The 22,294-nt window shown below is 37.5% G+C and overlaps 1 protein-coding gene across 7 annotated transcripts in view; it reads right to left on the bottom strand.

Moving 5' to 3' along the window:
- NUMB (NUMB endocytic adaptor protein) overlaps positions 1-22,294 on the bottom strand; it is a 197,822-nt gene that overhangs the window by 106,070 nt on the left and 69,458 nt on the right. For 6 of the 7 annotated variants that reach the window (XM_047079394.1, XM_047079392.1, XM_047079399.1 and 3 more), the window contains one exon: positions 2,602-2,689. The exons of the other annotated variant lie outside the window; for it this stretch is intronic. The gene's annotated coding sequence lies outside the window, so the exon portion shown is untranslated. The remainder of the gene's footprint in view (positions 1-2,601; positions 2,690-22,294) is intronic. 7 annotated transcript variants of the gene reach the window in all.

Below are 22,294 nucleotides of genomic sequence, written 5' to 3'. Positions count from 1 at the left end.
GCTGACGGTTTAGAATCTGGAGCCTGCTTTGCATTCTGTGTCTCCCTCTCTCTACATCTCCCCTGCTCACGCTCTGTCAAAAATAAATAAACATTAAAAAAAATTTTTTTTTAAAGTGCAACATAAGAATGCCCACATTAACACTTGTATTGAATATTATACTGTAAGTCCTAACTAGTATAGTAAGACAAAAAAAGGAGAAAAGATGTAAGCATTGCAAAGGAAGACACAATTTGCATTCACATTATTTTAATAAAGTAATGTAGTAAGGTGACTGAACATAGATCTGTTTACCAAAAAAGCTTACATCAGCAAATAGAAATGGAAAGGAAAAACAAAAGAGGAAAAGTATACTATTTATAATAGTAACAAGAAATAAGGCATCTAATAATTCAAAGAGAAGGTTTGAGAGACATTTAGAGAAAAATAAAAAACTTTACCGAGATATTTTTAAATATTTAAAGAACTAGAAAGACATACCATGTTCAAGGATAGGAAGATTCGGTATCATATAACAGAATTAATGCACGTGTAGATTAAAAGTTACAAAGATCTTTTTTAAAAAGTTACAGAGATCTGGGGCACTTGGGTGGCTCAGTTGGTTAAGTGTCTGACTTTGGCTCAGATCATGATCTCGCAGTTTGTGAGTTCAAGCCCCACATCAGGCTCTCTGCTGGCAACACACAGCCGGCTTCAGATCTTCTGTCCCCCTCTCTCTCTGCCCTCCCCTGCTTGTGCTCACTCTTTCACTCTCAAAATAAATAAAAAACCATTAAAAAAAAAAAAGTTACAGGGACATCTTGGGCTCATATACAAGGCAAGTCCCATTTTATGTATTTATTTAATTTATATATACCTATGTAATATATATACAACATACATACATAATATATATACATATATATAATATATACACATACATATATATTTTTTTTTAATTTTTATTTGAGAGGAAGTGCAAGCCAGAGAGGGGGCAAATGGGGAGAGGGAGAGGAAGAAGAGAGAGAAGGGGAGAAAAGGGGGAAAGAGAGGAAGAGGGAGTGGGAAAGAGAAAGAATGAATGCCAAGCACGCTCCACGCTCAGTGCAGAGTCCAATGGGGCTCGATCTCACAACCCCAGGATCATGACCTGAGCTGAAATCAAGTCAGACACTCAACTGACTGAGCCACCCAAGCACTCCTGGGCAAGTCCCATTTTAAAATAACAGCTTTGGAATATTTGCAGAACTTGACCCAAAATACTCCCATTTATGCATATATTTGCAATTGGTATAAACTTCTTAGTCACTGATCACATATTTTACTTTAAGCTATAGTAAGAGTGGATGTGGCACTTCAGAATTCTTTTTTTTTTAATGTTTTTTAATGTTTATTTATTTATTTCTGAGACAGAGACAGAACATGAGTGGGGGAGGGGCAGAGAGAGAGGGAGACACAAAATCAGAAGCAGGCTCCAGGCTCTGAGCTGTCGGCACAGAGCCCGACACGGGGCTCGAACTCACAAACCGTGAGATATGACCTGAGCCAAAGTCGGTCGCTCAACCAACTGAGCCACCCAGGTGCCCCAAGAATTCTTACAGCTGCAATGAACAAGTATTAGTAAAGAGTACATGATCAGTACGTGGATGAGTTCTAGCTGAATGTGCTGTGGCCCCACCAGTTCAAAGGTCAATCACTGTGCACGTTCAATACAATGTTAAGTTCTGGTAACTATTCCTGCAAATGATGAAATGTTGCCAACATTTTACATAACACATAAGGTTTTGGTTATTTGTAATTATCTACAAATATTGCCAAAATATCTCCTTAAAAGCCACCTAAAAATGTAAACATTTATTCTGAATATAAATTGCATTTATAAGGAGAAAACACATAAAACACATTCATAATACAATGATCATATAGGGCTCAAAGGGTATTTATAGTGGAACTATGTTTGGTCCTTATACGTAAGATATCCTTGTACTTGTGAGGCTCATAAGCAGTTGCCCAGTTTGTTCTACCACAGATGTGAAATTGATTAAATATATGATTTTCCCTAGGTCTAACTTATTCAAATTTAATTTTAGTTCATGTGAATTTTATGATACCTTATATTGGTGCTTAAACTTTCCTTATTCAGTTTCCTAATATAGAAATAATGATCATTTGTTTTACTAACTCCTAGGAGATGATTATTGATGGCTTACTGTGTGTCAGGTACTGTTGTAAGTGCTTTGGTACATATTATATAATTTAATCTTTACAACTTTATCAGGTGGATAATATTACTATCACCATTTTACAGATAGAAAAACTGAGGTACAGAAAAAGTTAAGTCACTTTCCTAATGTCACACAAGTAGAAAAGCTTAGGGATTCATAACCAGGAATCTGTCTCGAGAGCCCAGACCCTCAATTACTATGTTACACTTCTTTTCACAATATTTAAAAGATACATAAAATTATCATGGACAGAAAAACTCACCATTAAAAAAATTATTAGTAACAGTTAAACAACAGTTAAGCAATATTAATAGCAATATAACTTATCATAGGTTGATACTTAACAGCTATTTCAAAGTTTCATGGCTACAATTAAGAGTTTTGAAGTTGGACAGACCTGGCTCTGAATCTTGGCTGTGCCCTTTACAGTAAGCTGTGTGACTTTGGACAAGTTTCGTAACTTCACCAAGCCTCAGTTTCCTCATCTGTAAAATGAGAATAATAAACATCTCACAAAATTGTTGTTGTAACATAATTACTGCTATGTTACAGTGATAGGGTAACTCCAAACAAAATACAGGTACACAAAATACAAAGAGGAGATTCTCAATTTACCCCAGAGAACAGGACTTTATTCTAATGATGTAAAATGACCACTCCAAGTTACCATAGAAACTATAAAATCCACACACTGGTGTAGAAGCAAAATCTCCTCTAATTCATAACAAATAATTCCCCTAATTACAAAAGTCAAATGCCTGAGAGGTAAAAGACTGAATCTGTGAAATATAAAATACTATATAGACACAAAGAAAGAGACGAACAGAACAGACACTGTTGTTTGCTGACAACTCGCACAAATTCCATTCCGTACATATCCTTTCTAAGACTGGTAGTATTCAGGGGCACCTGGGTGGCTCAGTCCGTTGGGCGTCCGACTTCAGCTTAGGTCATGACCTCACAGCTTGTGAGCTGGAGCCCTGCACCAGGCTGTGCTCCTGTGCTGACAGCTCAGAGTCTGAGCCTGCTTTAGATTTTGTCTCCATCTCTCCCTGTCCCTCTCCCACTCATGCTCTGTCTCTCTCTCTCGCTCTCTCAAATATAAACATTAAAAAAAAAAAAAAGACTGATAGTATTCAAGGGGCCCAAAATGTGAATAGCTGTATTGACAAGGAGTGATTCCTAGCTATGGTAGGGAGAAATTTTTGTAAGAAAAAGACAAAGAAAGAGGTGTGTCATCAAAGCAGGGTATTAGTATATTACTACTAAGGAATGATTATTTCATTTATAACTAGTATTTTATGGGTCAAACAAGTTTAATTGTCACTATTGCTGCCTTTAGAATCTCAATAAAATAATTTTACAATAAATAAACACATTTCTATTAGTATCTGCATTTACTAATAAATCATCTGTAACATTATCTATTTGTGATAAAGTTAGTTGTTTCTTTGAAGGGGGAAGTTTTAGTAATACAATATAAAAACCTGTTTTTAAAGGAATGATAGGAATAATAGGGGCACCTGGGTGGCGCAGTTGGTTAAGCGTCCGACTTCAGCCAGGTCACGATCTCGCGGTCCGTGAGTTCGAGCCCCGCGTCAGGCTCTGGGCGGATGGCTCGGAGCCTGGAGCCTGTTTCCGATTCTGTGTCTCCCTCTCTCCCTGCCCCTCCCCCGTTCATGCTCTGTCTCTCTCTGTCCCAAAAATAAATAAAAATGTTGAAAAAAAAATTAAAAAAAAAATAAATAAAGGAATGATAGGAATAATATTTTACAAAAGCCCTATAGGATAATTTTGTTAAACAGCTCATCAATATTATCAAGGTGAGTTTTTATGAATGTCACCAGTCTAATAGTAAGAATTCTACTAAGTATTAAAATAACTTATTACATAAAAATAATTATTAAAATGATTGTTCATTGTAGCTCAAAGATTTTTTTTTTAATGTTTATGCATTTATTTTGAGAGAGAAAAAGAGAATGGTTGGAGGAGGGGCAGAGAGAGACTGGGACAGAGGATCTGAAGCAAGCTCTGTGTTGACAGCAGAGAGCCTGATGTGGGTGGGGCTCAAACTCAGGAACTGTGAGCAATGACCTGAACTGAACTTGGACACTTCAATGACTGAGCCACCCAGGTGCCCCTAGCTCAAAGATTTAATACAGAACGCCCATTCCCTAATATATTCCCTTTTAACAAATAATTGCAAAAACATCAACAGACACATGAAAAGATGCTCATCATCAATAATCATCAGGGAAATGCAAATCAAAACTACAATGACAAATCACATCATCTTTGTCAATGACTAAAACCAACAACACAAGAACAGATGTTGGCAAGGATATAGAGAAAAAGGAACACTCATGCACTGCCGGTGGGAATGCAAACTGCTGTAGTCACTGGAAAACAGTAGGCAGGTTCCTCAAAAATTTTAAAGTAGAAGTACCCTATGATCCAGCAATTGCACTAGTAGGTACGTACCCAAAGAATACAAGAACACTAATTTAAAGGGATACATGTGCCCCTATGTTTATAGCAGCATTATTTTTAATAGCCAAGATATGGAAGCAGCCCAAGTGTCCATCAATTGATGAACAAAGAAGATGTGGTAAATATATACAGTGGAATATTAGCCATAAAAAATGAAATCTTGCCATTTGCAACAACATGGATGGAGCTAGAGAGTATTATGCTGAGTGAAATCAGAGAAAGACAAGCGCCATATGATTTCACTCATATGTGGATTTTAAGAATCAAAACAAATGAGCAAAGGGGAAGAGAGACAGAGACATAAACCAAGAAAAAGACTCTTAACTATAGAAAACCAACTGATGGTTAACAGAAGGGAGGTTGGGGGGTGGGGGATAGGTGAAATAGGTGATGGGGATTGAGGAGGAGTGCACTTGTTGTGATGAGCACTGCATTTTGTATGGAATTGTACCACTAAATTGTACATCTGAAACTAATATTACACTGTATGTTAACTGGAATTTAAATTAAAACTTTAAAAAACTAAACAAAAAATAATTCCAAAAATAGCCTTCAAATTTTCTTAATAAATTTATAAAGGTTTTTGTCTGGAATATGGCAATCTGTTTTCACAAAGCACCCTTTTTAAAGAAAACTTATTAAATAGGAAATCCTTAGGAAATCCTTTAAAAACCTATTGTAAACATATCAAAGGAAATGAATATAGGAAAATAAGGTGCTTGAGGTAACTTGGCCATTACAGAACTCCAAACAAAAATTCAAGTCCTTCTGCTCTGTATCTTAACAATTTGTAATTTTTCAACTTGATAAGCATTTCGTTCACTACTTTACTTTCTCTAAGTGATGAGAATAATTTTTGTCTTTTTTGTGACTCTATTAATAACCAATAAAATCAAGTTGTTCAATCACAACTCACAAATATGAAAAATTGTGACTTAGGAATTTTTAGGTAGCTTTTTATTTTATATAGCTTGCAAATACCACTGATTATTTACATTTCCCTCATTTGCTTTGTCATTCTTTCACACTTTTTTTTTCCTGAACCATGTGAGTGAGCGCAGACACTGTACCATTTTAGCACTCAATGTTTCTTTTTTTATTATTAAATGTAATTTATTGTCAAATTGGTTTCCATACAACACCCAGTGCTCATCCCAACAGGTGCCCTCCTCAAGGCCTATCACCCACTTTCCCCTCTCCCCCACCCCCCCATCAACCCTCTGTTCTCAGTATTTAAGACTCTTATGGTTTGCCTCCCTCCTTCTCTGTAACTATTTTTTTCCCCTTTTCCCTCCCCCATGGTCTTCTGTTAGGTTTCTCAGGATCCACATATGAGCAGCACTCAATGTTTCTACGTATTTTCCCAGGAAGACAGATATGCACTTAGATAACCACAGTGTAGCAAATCACAGCAGTATTGTATCAATGTCAAAATTTCTGTTACATAATTACACTCCATGTTCAAATGTTTCCAACTGCCTTAAAAATGTCCTTTAAGGGGCGCCTGGGTGGCGCAGTCGGTTAAGCGTCCGACTTCAGCCAGGTCACGATCTCGCGGTCCGTGAGTTCGAGCCCCGCGTCGGGCTCTGGGCTGATGGCTCAGAGCCTGGAGCCTGGTTTCCGATTCTGTGTCTCCCTCTCTCTCTGCCCCTCCCCCGTTCATGCTCTGTCTCTCTCTGTCCCAAAAATAAATAAACGTTGAAAAAAAAAAAAATTAAAAAAAAAAAAATGTCCTTTAAAGCCACTGATTTCCCCAGTCCAAAATCCAATTCAGGACCTTGCATTACATTTAGTGGTAATGTCTCTATAGAAACTTACCATCTGAACAGTTCCTTAGTCTGTGTCTTTTAAAACTAATATTTTAAAAGAATATAGACTAGTTATCTTGCAGAATGTCCCTCAATTATGTTTGTCTGATGGTCTCTCATGTTTAAACTCAGGCTATGCATTTTTTACAGGAATGTCACAAAGTAATGTTGGGTCCTTCACGCACATATCAAAAACTCCAAGAGGCTAGTGGGTTCTATTATCAGTGATACTAACTTTGATCATTTGGTAAAAGAGTCTCCTGCCAAGTTTCTCTACTGTAAAGTTACTAATTTTCTCTTTGTAATAAGTTAATATTTTGTAAGGAACTATCTTGAGGCTATGTAAATATCACGTTCCTTATCAAACTTTCACCTAATAGTTTTGGTACTTGTAAATTATTCTTGCGTGAAAGTACTATTTAAATTGTTCTGAAATAGTCATTTTTTCTTTTTTCTTTTTTTAATGTTTATTTATTTTTGAGAGAGAGAGAGAAAGAGAAAGAACATGAACAGGAGAAGGGGAGAGAGAGACAGAGACAAACAATCCAAAGCAGGATCCAGGCTGTGAGCTGTCAGCACAGAGCCCAACGTGGGGCTCAAACTCACAAACTGTGAGATCATTACCTGAGCTGAAGTCGGACACTTAACTGACTAAACCACCCAGGTGCTGCTAATCTTTCTCAGTTGTGCTAAGTCTATCACTCACATCTTAAACTCAGTCTGAATCTAAGTACAAAACTGCATAATAGTAACAGGTATCATTTAATCAGATCTTACTGTGTGTAAGCTATTTCCTACCCTTCCCCTATGATCATCTGTTAAGTTTCTCAAATTCCACATGTGAGTGAAATCATGTGATATGTCTTTCTCTGACTGACTTATTTGCTTGGCATAATACACTCTAGTTCCATCCACATTGTTGGAAATGGCAAGATATCGTTCTTTTTCATTGCCAAGTAGTATTCCATTGTGTGTATATATACCACATCTTCTTGATCCATTCATCACTTCATGGACATTTGGGCTCTTTCCATAATTTAGCTATTATTGATAGCACTGCTATAAACATTGGGGTGCATGTGCCCCTTCAAATCAACACTCCTGTATCCTTTGAATAAATTGCTAGTAGTGTAATAGCTGGGTTGTAGGGTAATTCTATTTTTAATTTTTTGAGGAACCTCCACACTGTTTTCCAGAGTGGCTGCATCAGTTTGCATTCCCACCAACAGTACAAGAGGGTTCCCCTTTATCCACTTCCTCACCAACATGTGTTGTTGCCTGAGTTGTTAATTTTAGCCACTCTGACCAGTGTGAGGTGGTATCTCACTGTGGTTTTGATCTGTATTTACCTAATGGTGAGTGATTTTGAGCATATTTTCATGTGTCTGTTTGCCACCTGGATGTCTTCTTTGGAAAAGTGTCTATGGGCACCTGGGTAGCTCAGTCAGTTAAGTGTCTGACTTTGGTTCAAGTCATGATCTCACAGTTCATGGGTTCAAATCCCACATCGGGTTCTGTGCTGACAGCTCAGCGCCTGGAGCATGCTTCAGATTCTGGGTCTCCCTCTCTCGCTGCCCCTCCCCCACTTGTACTCGGTCTCTCTCAAAAAAAAAAAACTGAATAAGGGGCACCTGGGTGGCTCAGTTGTTTAAGCATCTGACTTCGGCTCAGGTCATGATCTCCTGGTTTGTGAATTCGAGCCCCTCAGTGGGCTCTATGCTGACAGCTCAGAGCCTGGAGCCCGCTTAAGATTCTGTATCTCCCCCTCTCTGGCCCTCCCCTGCTCATGCTCTGTCTCTCTCTGACTCTCAATAATAAATAAATGTAAAAATATATATATTTAAAAAATGAACACATACTAAAAAAATTAAAAAAGGAAAAGTCTATTCATGTCTTCTGCTCATTTCTTCACTGGATTATTTGTCTTTTGAGTATTGAGTTTGGTAAATTCTTTATAGATTTTTGATACTAACCCTTTATCCGATATGCCATTGCAAATATCTTCTCCCATTCTTTAGGCTGCCTTTTAGTTTTGTTGTTTCCTTTGCTGTGCAGAAGCTTTTTATTGTGATCAGGTCCCAAAAGTTCATTTTTGCTTTTATTTTCCTTGCCTTCGGAGAGAGACATGTCAAGTAAGAACCTGCTGTGGCCAAGGTCAAAGGGGTTGCTGCCTGTTTTCTCATGTAGGAATTTGATGGTTTCCTGTCTCACATTTAGGTCTTTTATTCATTTTGAATTTATTTTTGTGTGTGGTGTAAGAAAGTGGTCCAGTTTCATTCTTCTACATGTTGCTGACCAGTTCTTCTAACACCATTTGCTAAAGACACCATTGTCTTTTCTCCATTGGATACTCTTTCTTGCTTTGTGGAAGATTGGTTGGCCATATACTTGTGGGTCCATTTGTGGGTTCCATTGATCTATGTATCTGTTTTTGTGTCAATACCACACTGTCTTGACGATTACAACTTTCTAATACAGGCTAAAGTCCAGGATTGTGATGCCTCCAGCTTTTTTTCCCCCAACATTACTTTGGTTATTCGGGGTCTTTGGTGGTTCCATTCAAATTTTAGGATTGTTTGTTCTAGCTCTGTGAAGAATGCTGGTGTTATTTTGATTGGGACTGAATTGAATGTGAGGATTGCTCTGGGTAGTATTGACATTTTAACAATATCTGTTCTCCCAATCCATGAGCATGGAATGTTTTTTTCCATTTCTTTGTGTCTTCTTCAATTTCTTTGATAAGCTTTCTACACTTTTCAGAGATCTTCTACCTCTCCGGTTAGGTTTATTCCTAGGCATTTTACGTTTTTTTTGATGCAATTGTAAATGGGATCTCTCTTTCTGTTGCTCCATTATTGGTATATAGAAATGTGACCGATTTCTGTACATTGGTTTTATATCCTGAGACTTTGCTGAATTCCTGTATCAGCTCTGGCAGTTTTTTGGTGGAGTCTTTGGATTTTCCATGTAGAGTATCATGTCATTTGCAAAAAGTGAAAGTTTGACTTCTTTGCCAATGTGTATGCCTTTTATTTTGTTCTGTTGTCTGACTGCTAATGCGAGGACTTCTAACACTATGTTAAACAACAGTGGTGAGAGTGGACATCCCTGTCATGTTCCTGATCTGAGGGGGAAAGCTCTCAGTTTTTCCCCATTGAGGATGATACTAGATGTAGGCCTTTCATATATGGTTTTTATGATGTTAAAGTATGTTCCTTCTATCCTTTCTTAAGGGTTTTTTTTATTAAGGAAGGATGCTGTATTTTGTCAAATGCTTTTTCTCCATCTATTGACAGGATCATATGGTTCTTATCCTTTCTTCTATTAATGTGACGTATCACGTTGGCTGATTTGCAAATATTGAACCAGCCCTGCAGTCCAGGAATGAATCCCACTTGATCACGGTGAGTAATTCTTTTTGTATACTGTTGAATTTGATTTGCTAGTACCTTGTCACGAATTTCTGCATCCAGGTTCATCAGAGATACTGGCCTCTAATTCTCCTTTTTAGTAGAGTCTTTGTCTGGTTTGGGAATCAAGGTAAGGTTGGCTTCAAGCTTTCCTTCCGTTTCTGTTTTTTGGAACAGTTTGAGAAGAATAGGTATTAACTCTGCTCTGCTATAAATGTCTGGTAGAATTCCTCTGGGAAGCCATTTGGTCCAGGACTATTATTTGTTAGAAGATTTTTGATAACTGATTCAATTTCTTTGCTGGTTATGGGTCTGTTCTATTTCTTCCTGTTTGAGTTTTGGTAGTGTGTGAGTGTCTAGGAATTGGTCCATCTCTTCCAGATTGTCCAGTTTGTTGACATATAATTTTTCATAGTACTCTCTAATGATCTGTTTTTCTGTGGTGTTGGTTGTGATCTCTCCTCTTTCATTCATGATTTTACTCTGGTCCTATTTGGTACCATCTGGGTCCTCTCTCTTTTCTTTTTGAGACATATGGCCAGGGGTTTATCAATTTTGTTTATTCTTTCAAAAAACCAGCTCTTAGATTCATTGCTCTGTTCGACTGTTTTTTTGGATTTTATATTGTTTATTTCTGCTCTAATCTTTATTATTTCTCCTCTTCTGCTAGCTTTGGGCTTTTTCTGCTGCTGCCTTTCAAGCTACTTTAGGGGTAAGGTTAGGTTGTATATGGGACCTTTCTTGCTTCTTGAGATAGCCCTGAATTGCAGTGTATTTTCACCTTAGGACTGCCTTTGCTGCATCCCAAAGGATTTAGACTATCTTGTTTTCATTTTCATTTGCTTCCATACATTTTTTTTTAGTTGTTCTTTAATTTCTTGGTTGTCCCATTCATTTCTTTAGGAGGATATTCCTTAACCTCCATGCATTTGGGGACTTTCCAGGGTTTTTCTTGTGATTGATTTCAAGTTTCATAGCATTGTGATCTCAAAATATGCATGGTATTATTATATACTTATTATCTTATTATACTTATAAGATAATATTATCTTATTATACTTATTGAGGGCTATTTTGTGACCCAGTATGTGATCTATTTCAGAGAATGTTCTATGTGCACTCGAGAAGAATGTATATTCTGCTGCTTTAAGATGAAAAGTTCTAAATATATCTGTTAAGTCCATCTAGTCCAATGTGTCATTCAGAGCCATAGTTTCCTTACTGATTTTCTACCTAGATGATCTGTCCATTGCTATAAGTGGAGTATTAAAGTTCCCTATAATTACAGTATTATTATCTATACAGGTGTTTATGTTTGTGATTAACTGATTTATATATTTGGGTACTTTCATATTGGGGGCATAAACATTTACAACTGTTAGCTCTTCTTGATGAATAGACCCCGTAATAATGATATAATGCCCTTCATCTCTTGTTATGGTCTTTGTTTTAAAATCTAGTTTGTCTGATAGAAGTATGGCTACTCCAGCTTTCTTTGGCCGTCCAATAGCATGATAGATGGTTTTCTATCCCCTCACTTTCAATCTGCAGGTGTCCTTAGGTCTGAAATGAGTCTCTTGTAGACAACACATAGATAGATCTTGGTTTTTTATCCATTCTGATACCCTATGTCTTTTGATTGGGGCATTTAGTCCATTTATATTCAGAGTGATTACTGAAAGGTATGGATTTAGTGCCATTGTGTTAGCTGTAGGTCTCATGTTTGTGGTGATGTCTCTGGTCCTTTGTAGTCATTGCTGCTTTCCACTATCAGAATACCCTTTAGGATCTCCTGCAGGACTGGTTTAGTGGGCATGAACTCCTTTAGTTTTTGTTTGTCTGGGAAAGCCTTGATCTCTCTTTCTATTCTGAATGACAGCCTTGCTGGATAAAGGATTCTTGGCTGCATATTTTTCTTATTCAACACAGTGAATATTTCCTGCCACTCCCTTCTGGCCTGCCAAGTTTCAGTGGACAGTTTGCTACTACCCTTATGTGTCTACCCTTGTTGGTTAAGGCCCGTTTGTCGCTAGCTGCTTTCAGCTCTCTTTATCTTTGTATTTTGCCAGTTTCACTATGATATGTCATGGTGTTGACCTGTTTTTGATTTTGAAGGGAGTTCTCTGTGCCTCGTGGACTTGGATGTCTGTTTCCTTCCTCAGATTAGGGGAGTTCTCAGCTATAATCTGTTCAAATAAACCTTGTTCCCCTTTCTCTCCCTCTTCTTCTGGAACTCCTATATATGGGTATTATTTTTGTTTCATGGAATCACCAGCTCTCTAATTATCCCCTCATGATTCAGTAATTTTCATTCCCTCTGTTTTTCAGCTTCATCATTTTCCATAATTTTATCTTCTTTTTTTTTTTTTAATTTTTTTTTTTCAACGTTTATTTATTTTTGGGACAGAGAGAGACAGAGCATGAACGGGGGAGGGGCAGAGAGAGAGGGAGACACAGAATCGGAAACAGGCTCCAGGCTCTGAGCCATCAGCCCAGAGCCTGATGCGGGGCTCGAACTCACGGACCGCAAGATCGTGACCTGGCTGAAGTCGGACGCTTAACCAACTGCACCACCCAGGCGCCCCCATAATTTTATCTTCTATTTCACCTATTCTCTCCTCTGTATCCTCCATCCTTGCTGTCCTTGTATCTAGTTTATTTTGCATCTTATTTGTAGCATTAAAAAAAAATTTTTTTTAATGTTTACTTATTTTTGAGAGACAGAGTGTGAGTGGGGGAGGAGCAGACAGAGAGGGAGACACAATATCCAAAGCAGGCTCCAGGCTCTGAGCTGTCAGCACAGAGCCCGACATGGGTCTCGAACTCACCAACAGTGAGATCATGACCTGAGCCGAAGTTGGACACTTACAGACTGGGCCACCCAGGCACCCCTGTAGCATTTCTTAATTCACCATACTTCGTAGGTCTTTGATCTCTGCAGCAAGATTCTCTGCTGTCTTCTATGGTTTCAAGCCCAGCTATTAGTCTTATGTTATTCTAAATTCTTAGTCAGATATGTTGTTTATATCTGTTTTGAGCAATTCTCTGTCATTTCTTCCTGGATTTTCTTTTGAGGAGAATTCTTCTGTTTCATGATTTTGGCTAGGTTTTTGTCCTTTATGTGTTTTAATAGCTTGTAATGTGTCCTGCACCTGTGAGTACTACTATATTAAAAAGGGATCATACACTGTCCAGGGCCTGGCACTTCAGGAAGTGTTTTTGGAGTGTGTTGCCTGCATTCTGTTGTTGCACATTTGGCTGCTCTATCCCACTGTTCAGTCCTCTGCAAAGCTCCTCCTTGCCTGTCATGGTAGAGTGTCTGGACCTTCCATCAGGTGTGCTTTGATTTGTTAGTTGAGATCCTGCCGAGCTGTCTCCTCTACCTGTGGAGATCCTTCTGCCACTCTGCAGATTAATTTCCTGGGTGTTCCAAGTGATCTGACCTCAATACAGCTGTGTTTGAGGGTGAAGGAAATCCGGGTCACCCTATTTCTCCATCATCTTAACTCCTCTCCACACTTTCTCTCTACACTGGGCACCCCACTCTTCTGCACTCCAGCAGCAACAGTGACAGGGGTGGGGTTTCTGGGAGTGGAAAATCTCACTAGGTTATATTTGAGCAGACAGATCTGAAGATATTGAGTAGTAAGAGGGAAAACCCAAGTACACAGGTGAGAGAGAGCATTCTGGGTCAAAGGAACACCAAGTGCCCAATTCCTGAGGCAGAACTATGCCCAGTGTGTTTGAGGAATAGAAAGGAGATAATGTAGCTATATAGCTTTCTTAGTAAAGGGAGAATGGGAAACGAGGTCAGAAAGGAAGCCAAGTTCTTCATATGGTTTCACAGGATATTATGAGGGGAGAAATCAGGAATTTGGTTGTTAAGCCCAATAAAATGTAAAAGTTTATGAATAAGATAGCTATATGTCAAATTAACTTTTGAAAATGGCTAGCTCCAAGTCTATCACACGTAATATTCATCATTAAACAGTCCTAACTACTCCAAGTCTGGAAGCAGTATCTCCTTCCTCTGAATCACTGCTTTTTCAAAAACTTCTTGTAGCATTTACTACATTTTACATATTATAACTATTGGTGTAGATCATGTCCTATAGAATTTAAGCACCTTGAGAGTAGAATTCATAGTTTATAGTTGTTTAATAGTAATAAAGGGCCACTGTTGGGATGCCTGGGTGGCTTAGTTAAGCATCCAACTCTTGATTTCAGCTCAGGTCATGATCCCAGGGTTGTGGGATCAAGCCCCATGTTGGACTCTGCTCTGAGCATGGAGCCTGCTTAAGATTCTCTCTCTCCCGCTGGCCCCCTCCCCTGCTTGCACTCTCGAAAGAAAGAAAGAAAGAAAGAAAGAAAGAAAGAAAGAAAAGGAAAAGAAAAGAAAAGAAAAAGAAAAAAAAGAAAGAAAAAGAAAAAGAAAAAGGGCCACCACTTACTGAGGATATTTATCAGTCAGCTCATTTAATCCTATTATCACTTCCATTAGTATTTAGCACATCAGAAAATTCAGGTTTAGAGATATTAAATAACTGATGCAAAACTATACAGATAATTAGTAGGGTAACATTTTAACTCAGGTTTGTCTGACTCTAGAGCCAATGTTCCATGTTGTCTTTAATCAACTTCAGCATCTAATTTAGAACCTTGTTTTCAAAAGACACCTAATATATTTGTACCAAATAAATAACTAAAATAAATAACTCTGTTTAGGGACAGAAGATGAATTAGAGTCAGACCAATGATCAAATCAGAATTGGAAAAAGCAGGGGAAAAAAGATAAAATCCTTAATAAGGCTTGTAAAAAGTTTGGCATAACTTTGGGCTTGCCCATTGGTCCAACTACACCTGTCCTTTGATATCTTAAACCCGCCATGCTTCCTTTCACCATAAGGTCTCTCTAATTGATAGTTTTAACAATTGCTTACTTTTCCCTAAGTTAATTCTACTCGTTATTTTTTTAATTTTTATTATTTTTGAGAGAGAGAGAGAGAGAGAGAGAGAGAGAGAGAGAATGAGCCAGAGAGGGGCAGAGAGAGAGGGAGACACAGGATCTGAAGCAGGCTCCAGGCTCTGAGCTGTCAACACAGATCCTCATGCAGGGCCTGAACTCACGAACCAGGAGATCATGACCTGAGCTGAGGTTGAGACACTTAACCAACCGAGCCACCCAGCTGCCCCCAATTCTACTCATTCTTCAGAGCTCTGTTCAGATATCACTTCCTCAAAGTAACTGTCCTTGACCACTGCCTCTCTCACCTGAACTAAATCTCTATAATAAGCAAGTAACATCCGGCTTCTCTTTTACACTTTATCACAATATAAATAAATGTGTACTTACTACGTCTCTTCTCTGCAAGAATAAAAACAGCATGAGGGCAGGATCCTCATCTGTCAAGTTCACTGCAAATGATTAGTAAATGCTTAAAATTGTTTATAATATTGCTTTATTATTATAAGTTATTATTTAGGAAATGATTTAATAAGAGACATCCCTTACAAATTATTATAGAGTAGACTGTGTCTGATCAATTCTCCTGGCAACAAAATCTATAAAAACAGGATTTAAAAACAAAAAAATATACACAGAAAGCAGATTAGATATGAGAAGCCAAAATACCAAAGGAAAAGAAAAGGCAGAGCTAAGTCTGACATTCACTACTTTTGCCTCCTGAGGCAACTAGCTGCATACTAGACCTTTTGGCCATCTCACAGGACTGCAGAGACAGAAATTAGAGCTCAGGGCTTATCAAGACAGGTAGGATTTGAGGGGCTGAGATTCCACATAAAAGGCAACCACAGAAAAATGAATCTGGAAATTCTGTAACGCATTTGCCCTTAGGGTATTTACTGAATCCTAACCTGCGCATGGAGCAAGAGGGCTGGGGGAGGGGGGGGCTATTTTAAAGCCAAAAAGGTAAGTAGAACTTCTGGTAGGTTCACACTGCTGGGAAAAGAAAAATTACAGTTCAGGGCCTGCCAAGAAGGACAGCCTCTGGCAAATACCCCAGGATTCCATTTGATACCTCTGAAGGACAACACTCTTCAGAGTAAGGGGAAACTGGATTTAAACCAGCTCTTAAGAAGTCTAAAACAAAGCCTCAAGTCATCTCAAGCCTGTATTGGATCAAGGTCATTTGCTCCTACTTTTAAATACCACTACAAGAAAATTAAATCCTTTCTAGAGAAGAGTATCATCATTAAAACCCTCTATAATTTTTTATACACAATATCTGACATTCATTTTAAAAATTACCAGAAATGCTAGGAGACAAGACCAAATGACTGAAAGACAAGAGAAAAAGCAGGCAATAAAAAAAGACCAAATGGTGATCCAAATATCTTAAATCACCAGACACAGATTTTAAAAGAACTGTGATTAATATGTTCAGGAAAATAGATGAGAATTTCACCAGAGACTTGGAATCTATACAGACAAATAAAAAATCATAAAACTGAAATTCTGAAACTAAAAAATAAATATAAAATTAATTAGAAAAACATGCTTATAACAGATTTGACACTAAATAAATTAGAAAACAGATCAACAGAAAATATCCACATGAAGGACAAAAAAAAAAAAAAAACAGATGGAAAAACAAGAAAAGCACATGAGAGGCATATAGGCTACAGAGAAAGATAGAACATACAGTTCTGCAGAATCCCAGAAGTAGTGAATGCGACTGGGGCAGAAACAATATCTTAAAAATATTCCAAACCTGACAAAACACATCAAGCTACAGATTCAAAGGGGTCTATGGAATCCAAGAAACTTAAATACAAAGAAACCCACCTGGAAGAATTATTTAAAACTGAAGAAGGGCACCTGGGTGGATCAGTTCGTTAAGCATCCAACTTTTGATTTAGGCTGAGGCCATGATTTCATGGTTTGTGAGATCAAGCCCTGCATTGGGCTCTGTGCTGACAGCATGGAGCCTGCTTGGGATTCTCTCTCTCCTTGTCTTTCTGCTTCTATTTTTCCCTCAAAAATATATAAATAAACTTTTAAAAATGATAAATTAAAAAAAAAAACTAATGGAAACCAAAGACACTGCTTCCCTAACAACAACAAAAAGTGGAATCAGAAGACAATAGGATATATTTAAAATACTGAAAGAAAATAACTGCCAAGCTGGAATTCTATGCCCAATAAAAATACCCTTCAAAAAGCCTCCAAATTTATCCTATGAAGCCAGCATTACTCTGATACCAAAACTAGATAGACACTACAGAAAAAGAGAACTACAGACCAATATCTCTAATGCACATAGATGCAGTAATCCTCAACAAAATATTAGCAAACCGAATCCAACAATACATTAAAAAAAATCTTTCACCACAATCACACAATCAAGTGGGATTTGTTCCTGGGATGCAAGGGTGGTTCACTATTCACAACTCAATCAACGTGATACATCACATCAACAAGAGAAAGGAGAAAAACCGTGATCATTTCAGTAGATGCAGAGAAATCATTTAACAAAGTACAACATCCATTCATGATAAAGACCCTCAATAAAGCAGGTTTAGAAGGAACATACCTCAGCATAAAAAAGGCCATGTAAGGAAAAACCCAGAGCTAGCATCATACTCAACAGTGAAAAACTGAGAGCCTTCCCCTTAAGATCAGGAACAAGACCAGGATATCCACTCTCACCACTTTTATTCAACATAGCCCTGGAAGTCCTAGCCAGAGCAATGAGACAAGAAGAAGAAATAAAAGGTATCCAAGATTGGTAAGGAAGAAGTAAAAAATTTCACTATTTGCAGATGACATGATTCTACATATAGAAAGCCCCAACGATTCCACCAAAAAGCTACTAGAACCGATAAATTAATTCAGTAAGATCATGGGATACAAAATCAGTATACAGAAATCCTTTGCATTTCTAGACACTAATAATGCAGTAGCAGAGAGATTGAGAAAACAACCCCATTTACAACTGCACCAAAAATAATAAAATACCTAGGAATAAACTTAACCAAAAAGGTGAAAGACCTGTACTCTGAAAAACCGATGAAAGAAATGAAGACGACACAAAGAAATGGAAAGACATTCCATGCTCATGGACTGGAAGAACAAATATTGTCAAAATGGCCATACTGCCCAAAGCAACCTACAGATTTAATGCAATTCCTATCAAAGTAACCAACAGCATTTTTCACAGAACTAGAACAAATAATCCTAAAACTTGTATGGAACCACAAAAGACCCCAAACTGTCAAAGCAGTCTTGAAAAGGAAGAGCAAAACTGGAGGTATCACAAACGGAGATTTCAAGACCCACTACAAAGCTGTAGTAGTCAAAACAATATGGTACTGGCACAAAAAACAGACACATAGATCGATGGAACAGAGCAGAGAGCCCAGAAGTAAACCCACAATTATATGGTCAGTTAATCTCTGACAAAGGAGGCAAGAATGTACAATGGCAAAAAGACAGTCTCTTCAACCTATGGCATTGGGAAAATTGGGGAGCTACATGGAAAAGAATGAAACTAGACCACTTTCTCTAAATGTCTGGACAGACATTTCTCTAAAGAAGACATACTGATGGCCAACACACACATGAAAAGATGTTCAACATCACTAGCCATCAGGGAAATGCAAGTCAAAATCACAATGAGCTATCACCTCACACCTGTCAGAATGGCTAAAACCAACAACACAAGAAACAAGTGTTGGTGAGGATGTGGAGAAAAAGGAACCCCTGTGCTCTGCTGCTGCTGGAATGCTGTGGTGCAGCCACCGTGGAAAACAGCATGGAGGTTCCTCAGAAAGTTAAAAATAGAATTACCTTATGATCCAGTAGTTCCATTACTAGGTATTTACCCAGAGAATATAAAAACACTAATCCCAAGGGAGACATGCACCCCAGTGTTTACTGCAGCATTATTTACCATAGCCAAATTATGGAAGCAGCCCACATTATGGAAGTGTCCATTGACAGATGCATGCGTAAAGAAGATGTAGTGTTTTACACAGTGGAATATTATTCAGCCAGAACAACAAGTGAAATCTTGCCATTTGCAACAACATGGATGGATCTAGAGTATAATGCTGGTGGAACAAGTCAGTCAGAGAAAAACAAATACCATGTGATCTCACTCATATGTAGAATTTAAGAAACGAAGGAAACATAGGAATGCAAACTGGTACAGCCACTCTGGAAAACAGTATGGAGGTTCCTCAAAAAATTAAAAATAGAACTACCCTACAACCCAGCAATTGCACTACTAGGTATTTATCCAAGGGATACAGGTACACTGTTTCGAAGGGGCACATGCACCCCAATGTTTATAGCAGCACTATCAACAATAGCCAAAGTATGGAAAGAGTCCAAAATGTCCAATGCTGGATGATGGATAAAGAAGATGTGAGATATAGATATATATATATATATATATATATATATATATATATGATATATATATACACACACACACACACATACATATATATACACACACACACATATATATATATACATATATATATATGTATACATACATATATATATAATGCAGTATTACTCCATATATATATATATATATATATATATATATATATATATATAATGGAGTATTACTTAGCAATAAAAAAGAATGAAATCTTGCCATTTGCAACTATGTGGATGGAACCAGAGGGTATTTTGCTAAGCAAAATTAGAGAAAGACAAATACCATATGACTTCACTCATATGAGGACTTTAAGATACAAAACAGATGAACATAAGGGAAGGGATTCAAAAATAATATAAAAACAGGGATGGGGACAAAACATAAGAGACTCTTAAATATGGAGAACAAACAGAAGGTTACTGGAGGGGTTGTGAGAGGGGAGATGGGCTAAATGGGTAAGGGGCGTTAAGGAATCTACTCCTGAAATCACTGTTGTACTATATGCTACAAACCTGGATGTAAATTAAAAAAATAAAAAAACTTAAAAGGTTAAAAATTTTTAAAAAGGCAATCAAATGAAGGAAACTTAAAAAAAAAAAAAAGACCATTTTGCCAGTTAATAATAATGTTATTTTCTGATGTGTGTGGTTTTATGAGCCTTTTTTTTTTTTTTAATTTTTTTTTCAACGTTTATTTATTTTTGGGACAGAGAGAGACAGAGCATGAACGGGGGAGGGGCAGAGAGAGAAGGAGACACAGAATCGGAAGCAGGCTCCAGGCTCTGAGCCATCAGCCCAGAGCCTGACACGGGGCTCGAACTCACGGACCGCGAGATCGTGACCTGGCTGAAGTCGGACGCTTAACCGACTGCGCCACCCAGGCGCCCCATATGAGCCTTTTTAAAACCTGTAATGATTTCTCATTCTGAATATTCACTTTATTAAGAGAAAATATGTAATAAACACCATGAGAAAACCAAAACAAACAAACAAACAAAAAAATGAAGTAAAGAAAAGAGATTAAAGAAAACAGACTCTTAACTACAGAGAACAAAAGAATGGTTACCAGAGGGGAGGTGGGTGGGGGGGATGGATGAAATAGAAGGAGATTAAGAGTACACTTACCATGATAAGCACTGAATGATGTATAGAATTGCTGAATCACTATATTGTACACCTGAAACTAATATAACACTGTACATGTGAACTATATTAGAATTAATATTTTTTAAAATATGTTTAAGCATAAAAATATTAGGATAAATTCTCTGAGGAAAGGAGAATGAAAATACGAGTTTAGGGAAAAAATGGGAAGAAATAAAATTTCTCATTATTAAAGAAGAAGAATCCTTCAAATATAAAGACAAAATAAAAAATGCTTTCAGGTAAGAACAGAACATTCACTACCAGTAGACCCACAGTAAAAGAAAGGAAGTATCTATGAAGAAAGGTAGTAATTTCAGATGGAAGCATGGTAACATATGAAAAAAGAAAAAGGAAGTATGTGAGTAAAATTAAATAATTACAGATTTAAAACAACAAAATAAAAACAAAGCAAAAACAAGCAACCAAGAGGAAAATGATAAATGTAATGAAAGGGTAACAATGTCCTTGTGTTGTCCAGAAAACAATAGCAGGAAATTTTCGCAAAAATGGCCATAGGGGTGCCTGGGTGGCTCAGTAAGTTGAGCATTTGACTCTTGATTTCAGCTCAGGCCATGATCTCCCAGTTCGTGGGATCTTCACTGATGGCATGGAGCCTGCTTGAGATTCTCTCTTTCCCTCTCTCTCTCTCTCTCTCTCTCTGTCCCTCCCCCACTTGTGCATGCTCACATGCATGCACACTCTCTCAAAATAAATAATTTTTTTTTAAATGGCAACAATTTCTTCATTCCTTATGTACACTCCTTTATACTGTGACTTAGCTAACTTCCTATCAAGAGGTGGAATCTATTTCTTTACCTCTTTAATTTGCATTTTGTCCATGTGACCTGCTTTGGCCAATGGGGGTTAGAAAACATGATACAACAGGGGCGCCTGGGTGGCGCAGTCGGTTAAGCGTCCGACTTCAGCCAGGTCATGATCTCGCGGTCCGTGAGTTCGAGCCCCGCGTCAGGCTCTGGGCTGATGGCTCAGAGCCTGGAGCCTGTTTCCGATTCTGTGTCTCCCTCTCTCTCTGCCCCTCCCCCGTTCATGCTCTGTCTCTCTCTGTCCCAAAAATAAATAAACGTTGAAAAAAAAAAAAAAAAAATTTTAAAAAAAAGAAAACATGATACAACAGATCTTTCCAACAGAAACTTCCAACACAAGTTTCTTCAGTGATGAAAATATTCTACATCTGTGTTACCCAATATAGTAGCCACTAGCCACATCCGGCTAGTAAGCACTTAAAATGTGGGTAGTTTGACAGAAGAACCAGAGTTTTTATTTTATTCAGAATAGTTTTAATTTATTAAAATTTACGTAGCCACATACAGCTAGTGGCTTCTGTACTGGACAACACATCTCTAAAATTTAGATGCTAGAGATACTGAGAGTAGTGAAAATTAGATTGGATAACACTGGAAAAGCTGAGTTTGACAAAGTTAAGGCCCATAGTCACTTGCTACAAATAAATATTCCAAACATTCTTTTTTTTTGTCTCAGTACCCATAAACTCCAAAATGTACTACACACTGATAAAACAATAAACTGAAAAAAAAAATAACTTCACCATATCCTGCAAAAAAACAATTATTCATCAAATGTTGGCAGACAACTTTACCTAGAGGGCTTTCCTAAATTATTAGCATAAAATCCCTAGGAATTTCCTATTTTTTTTACAGTTTTTTTGTAAGTTTAAAGTTTTTAAGTTTTAGAGGCCTTCAAATTCTACCAGATGAATAGCTTTTAATTAAATAACTTCAGGTAATTATTCATTTACTACATTACTTACTTCCCTGCAGCAGTTCACTATCTTTTCTTATCCTC

The sequence above is a fragment of the Lynx rufus genome, unplaced genomic scaffold (genome assembly GCF_022079265.1).
Source record: "Lynx rufus isolate CCGP_SWC_20201006 ecotype Redwood Valley unplaced genomic scaffold, mLynRuf1.p SCAF_17, whole genome shotgun sequence".
Classification (NCBI taxonomy): Eukaryota; Metazoa; Chordata; class Mammalia; order Carnivora; family Felidae; genus Lynx; species Lynx rufus.
This window is presented reverse-complemented; position numbering and strand designations above follow the sequence as displayed.